This window comes from Papaver somniferum, unplaced genomic scaffold, assembly GCF_003573695.1.
Source record: "Papaver somniferum cultivar HN1 unplaced genomic scaffold, ASM357369v1 unplaced-scaffold_18, whole genome shotgun sequence".
Taxonomy (NCBI): Eukaryota; Viridiplantae; Streptophyta; class Magnoliopsida; order Ranunculales; family Papaveraceae; genus Papaver; species Papaver somniferum.
Window position 1 is genome coordinate 9,388,733 of NW_020627707.1, and position 6,512 is coordinate 9,395,244.

Consider the following 6,512-nt stretch of genomic DNA (forward strand, 5'->3'; position numbering starts at 1 on the left):
TCTATTTTAAAATATATCTTTTTTTTTGATTTTTTTTCTTTTTTAATTAAAAAAAAAAGGAAGTTATATTAAAAAGAGAAGTGGCCATCATAAAAAGTGACAATTGACAAGAAAACAGAAACAACAATAGTAGTTAGTTACTACCAATCGCAGTATCCCAAATATAAATTAGTGTACTGAGAAAATAGCTAGATTTAACTTAATGAGCATATGAACCAACAAACAAAAAAATAATCGATCAATTAATCAAACTACCAAATATTCTTTAAAATATTTAGATCACATGTCCAACCATCATATTTGTGTATGGTAGTCGGAACATTCAGAATATGTAGAATAATTAAATAAATCGTTGTAATACAAAATAAAAATAATTTCCTAATTCTATGAAGCTAAAGCCCACAACAAAGGTAAACTATCGCGCCGCCTACGAAGCCTGTTATTCCCGAAAGTATTTAATTTCCGAGTTAAAACTAATTTTCATACAGTTTCTCGATAACTTTTTTTTTAGAGAATCTAATCTCTCAGTAACTTTGTTTTCTGAAGAATTCAACACCCTAGTAATTTTTCCTTCGAAAGAATTTATTCTCCCATTAACTTTTCTTTCAATAGCCAATCTTCCTGTAATTTTTTGTTCTAGAGAATCAAACCTGTCTTTATCTTACAGCACAAACCATAAACTTGGAGAATCAAGTCCAACAACACCCAAAGGAAAACCATAAACTTGCAGAAACAAGTCCAACAACACCCAAAGGCAAAACAACCTCGACAAGGTTATTCTTCTTCTGCTTAGCCATAATCCATAAAAACCAATAATAAAGAAAAGAAGATGAGAAATTGGGAGAGAAGAGGGAAAGATCTTATTCATAATACATGTCTTATCAAAGATATGTGCCTTCTCATTGGCTACGAGAAGACTTGTTAACCAAGAATGTCGAAACCTAAACTTAATTAGAGAAATTTCAAAAAAAAAAAAATTATTAGAGAAGGTACCAAAGTAATTTATCAAGGTCTCCAAGGACGATTTTCAAGTGACTAATCGCTACTCGCTAATTAACTTTGGTGATTTCCGATTCCAAGCCGAATCCGAGTCCGGGCGATTAAATAAGTCTCCAAGACTGATTTTAGGCTATTTTTTTGCCGATTCCAAGCCGATTTGTTTTTAAAGTTACTTTAATGTTGAATGTATGTTCTGTTGAAATTATATATAGTTTTAATTGTATTGGTGTAGCTAAATCAATACATAATAATTTTGAAATTTTGATTTTAATTAAGTATAACTCATGTTAATAGCAAGTGAAAACTACAGACAAACTCATTCTTCAGATTTTCTCCACTGTGAAACCCACGCCCAGAAATCTACAGGCGCGCACCCATTTTCTCGGTGAAAATTTCTCCCACACCCAGATTTTCTAAAATTATGTTATTCCGAGATTTCTTTTCCTTGTTCATAAAACGAGAGGCAAAAAGAGGAACTACGAGATCAGAGATAATCATCTATTGTTAATTTTGAAGATTCAATCTTTGGAACAAGAAATATGACGACGAAGACACCATTAAAAATATATTTATTTTGATATCTTTCTATCTAATTCAATCAAAACCCTAGAAGACATAACCTAAAACTCAATTCAATCTTTCTTTTGTTGCTTCATATTTTGATGATTTGATTGAATCTTTTGGGCTTCCATTGAAACCCAAAGTCGTGAGCAGAGCCAGAGAAGAATTGTGTCTCTCTGTCGCAGCTGATGTTGATGCTTCAAATATTTTTGACGTCATTAGCAAAGGTTCGATGTGTATTTGTCATGGGTGCAGTTGTTCTATTCAGGGTCAGGGTCCTTATTTTAGACTGAGAAGCAAGGAAATGGATCTGTTGCGATGTGGATGGAATTTGGGTGAATTTATATGTGAAATGATATGAATGAAGGGGGATCTAAGGCTGTGTGGATGAATTAGATGGTTTGCAGTGGATGTTCTTGGAAAGATAGATTGTTGTTAACATTCAAGACATGGAAGAAATTGAGTCAAGCGAAGACGCAATAGAGGGTACAACTTTCTTCCTCTCTTCTCTGTCTGTACAGATATGAGAAGTGTTGCTGTGGTTGATTGTGGCAGTAAATGGTGCAGATTGATAAAGATTTGAAGTCTTTGATGGAATTGGAGTTATGGGTTTGTGATTGAACTTGAATGTGCAGGAATTGGAGAGCTGGAGATGGGGGTTTCTTGATGCACAACAACAACATCAGTTTCTGCTCAAGAGGTGTTCGAGAAAATGCTTGAATGTTTATGATATTAAAGATAGAATTTAGGGGTTGGTTGTTGGTTACTGAGAGCTGCAGGAATCAGTTGGTGTTCTTGTAGTTGTTATAGTGCTGCTAATGGAGTTGTTGTTGACAGTGGTTTGATGGATGGTAATGAAGCGGTGATGTTGATATGACTGCATAACATGTCATGCAGTCGAGAAAATGTCTGCATAAACTATTATGCAGTCAAGAAAATGGATGCGTAACACATTATCCGGCATCTTTTTTATTAGGTATGAAATCGAAAATTGTTGCATAACTTGTTATGCAGTCAAGAAAATGGATGCATAACTTGATATGCATCCAAAATATGAATGCATTATGCATTATGCATCGAGAAAATGGATGCATAATATGATATGCATCCGTAAATATGGTTGCATAATGCATTATGCATCAATCTTTTCTGTATGCACTAAAATCAACCAAAACAATGGTTACATAACTTGTTATAGATGCATAACTTTGTTATGCAGTCGAGAAAATGGTTGCATAATTCAGTATGCGTCTGCAGAATGTGTTATGCATCTTTTTTGGTGGCTGCATAATGGTTATGTAGACAGTTTTCGAAATTTTGCCTAAAATGATGATCACCTCCGATTTTTTCGTGAAAAACAAAAATTTGATATTGTTGTTTGTACTCGTTGCGTAACTCTCTTAAAAAGATTTCCAACGATATAAAATTTGTAAAATTCCAAGGCGCGGATTTTTAGATATGTTATATCCAAGTTGTGTTGCCAATTATACCCCTGATGCATAACCCGTCATGCGGATGCATAGTTCGTCATGCAGACATTTTTAATAATTTCATATAATTATGAGTGTCACGAAAATAATTATGGATGTCACAGTACCTAAAATTAATTGTGGGACTGACAATGAGAATTTTTTTTTTTAGGCCTACGCCTAATAACAATGTATATGATCAGCGGGACTCTAAGCCTCTAAAAATTCATCCGAGTATTAGGGCGAGTTTAGTTTCAAGCCCGAACTCATTACTCCAAGCTCTAAGCTTCCTAAGAGCAACTGCAGTGGCGCGAGTATAACCAAAGACCAAAGAGGGAAAAAAAAAGGAGAAATTTTTTGATGGGGACGTTTTTTGATGGGGGCACGGGGGACAAATAAGATGCTGACACATGTATTTCCTATTAATTGCTTACAACAAATTTTGTTGCCAAAAATATAAAGAACATGTATTTTTGGAGAAAATCTTCTCTATCTTAATTGCTTAAATTTTACGTTTGGTATTTTTGGAAATATGATATGTGAAAAAGAATGACACATGTCAGCACCTTATTTGTCCCCCATACCCCCATCAGAAAACGCCCCCATCAAAAATTTTCTCGAAAAAAATACCAAATTTTGGGTTTAGTCTGGTGTGTGACGCTACTGTGGAAAGACTAAATTTGGTCAGACATACATTATGCGTTCACCAAGTGTGGGGCGTGGACTATACGTTCGCCCGGGTAAGAAAGATTCAAAAAAAAAAATAATAAAAAAGAAATAGAAAAAATGGGGCGAAGGTATTAAGCCCGCCCCATGCAATTTGAATTTATAAAGAATGGGGCGGGGTATAATGCCCGCCCCATACAAAATTAAAAAAAAAAATGGGGCGTCGACTTTGCGTACGCCCAATGTGGAGCGTAGACTATACCAACGCCTGATGTGGGGCGCGGACTATACGTCCGCCTGGTGTGGGACGTGTACTATACGTCCGCCTGGTGGTGGGACGTGGAATATACCAACGCTCGACTATATTTGGGTTTAGTCTTGGTCCCAGACCAAATATACTCTGGGTTGGTTTTAGTCGTCGATCAAAATTTGATCGATTGTACGTTCCACTACGTCTGTTCAAAAGACCAAATATTTGGGTTTAATCGCCCACTGTGGACGCTCCCTGGGAGGTGAAGTTGGCAGCTTCCCTGGCAGGGTCATCCTTGGAGTTGGAGGCGACGAAACCACGCTTGAGATCCTTCACTGCAACATTCTTGACATTGAACCCAACATTGTCTCCTGGAAGAGCTTCTTGAAGGGCTTCGTGGTGCATCTCCACAGACTTAACTTCAGTGGTCAACCCGGTGGGTCCAAAAGTTACAACCATACCAGGCTTGATGAATCCAGTTTCAACACGTCCCACTGGCACAGTTCCAATACCTCCAATCTTGTAAACATCCTGAAGTGGAAGACGAAGGGGCTTGTCTGAGGGTCTCTTTGGCTCAGAGATATTGTCAAAGAGCCTCAAGGAGAGTTGGTCCCTTGTACCAGTCAAGGTTGGTGGACCTCTCAATCATGTTGTCTCCCTCAAATCCAGAGATAGGAACAAAGGCAATTTTGTCTGGGTTGTATCCAACCTTCTTCAAGTAAGATGAGACCTCCTTCACAATTTCATCGTACCTAGCCTTCGAGTACTTGGGGGTGGTGGCATCCATCTACAAACACAAACACGAAATAATAGTTAGCCACGGGAAGGATAAACAGCATTGGAAAGTCTAAATTTTATAGACACGAAAAGAACTGTGAGAAAGGTATACCTTGTTACAACAACAGATCATCTGCTTGACACCAAGGGTGAAAGCAAGAAGAGCGTGCTCACGAGTCTGACCATCCTTCGAGATACCAGCCTCAAAACCTCCAGTGGTAGAATCGATAATGAGGACGGCACAATCAGCCTGAGAAGTACCAGTAATCATGTTTTTGATAAAGTCACGATGTCCAGGAGCATCAATAACTGTACAGTAGTACTTGGTGGTCTCAAACTTCCACAAGGCAATATCAATGGTAATGACCTCTTGTTCATCTCAGCAGCCTCCTTCTCGAATCTTTCAATAACACGCTTGTCAATACCTCCAAGCTTGTAGATCAAGTGATCGGTGGTGGTCGATTTCCCAGAGTCGACATGTCCAATGACAACAATGTTGATATGAACTTTCTCCTTACCCATATTGAATTCTTAGAAATTAACTGCACAACATATCAACAAACCAAACAATTAAACAAAAAACTTACTTTATCATAGATTAACCAACTAACAAAAATACAAAAATACTCGTAAACAAGCAATTCAACTAAATTCCCTGGCACAAGATTCTAACATCACCAGATAGGACTTGTAGCCTAATTTACAAAACCATCAGAGAAATTAAACATGATAATCTACAGATCTAAAATAACTAGTAACAGAAATCGAAATTCAACAAAATCAACAAAGAAACAATATCACGTTATCACTCATATACCTAAACATACAATCGCTTTTACGATCTCAAAACAAACAAGATTTCACGAATCATACAAAATAATCAGAGAATTACAAAGCAATTACAAACTACAAACATGATGATAATCGAAGGAGGACTGAAGGATCATAAACCCTAACCTGAAACGGCGATTAGATAAGCTCCGCGGCACAGAGCTTTTTCACAAAACCTAGATGGAGAGACAGAGAAAATGTGAGGCCTCACTCATTATAAACCCTTGGGATGTCTTTTTCTGCCGTTAAATGCATTTACGAAGATTTAGTTTCCACCGTTGATTTTATTAACTGATGTGGGCCACCGCCAGCATCTAGATCGGTGCGTGTTGGCACGGGCCCGAGCAACAGCAAAGTAGAACAACTCAGCTGGCACTAATATGTACGGGTTCAGATCCGAAAATAAAGAGGGAGCAGGTATGGGAATCGTCCTCACAACTTTAAGAGGGGGATAGGATGATCCACGCATTCAGGTTGGAGTTGGGATAATGCACCAACAACCAGCGGCGAATCCAGGATTTCAAGTCAGGGTAGCAAACAGAATAATACACAACAAAATGATGTAGCAAAAACGAAAAATTCTATTGCACAAAGAAGCAAACTTCAGTTTGTATTTGGATACAAAAAGCTACTAAACAAAACATCAATTATAACCAAAAATTTGATTAAGAATAAAAGGCCAACCAGATTTAAAAACACACTAATTATGAAGAATAACTAATATCTAGAGCTGGTTTTTGCGATCATATAACCTAGCGAAACCAGTAAATCGGCAATATATTTCTTCTTTTTTTAATGCTCTTCCCTACATTGAGCATAACCTCATCTACTAATTCAGCATAGGATTTCGTTACGCCACTCGTTCAATTCTCCCTACTATAATTACAAACTTACAATGGTTAATCTTGTAGTCATAACCCAAAGAAGATAAAAGATCAGTCAAATATTGACTCGTTGGT

At 37.2% G+C, this 6,512-nt stretch overlaps 1 pseudogene; it reads right to left on the reverse strand.

The window, feature by feature from the left end:
* Positions 1-3,809: 3,809 nt before the first annotated feature.
* On the reverse strand, positions 3,810-5,760 carry LOC113337867 (annotated as a pseudogene).
* Positions 5,761-6,512: the final 752 nt, after the last annotated feature.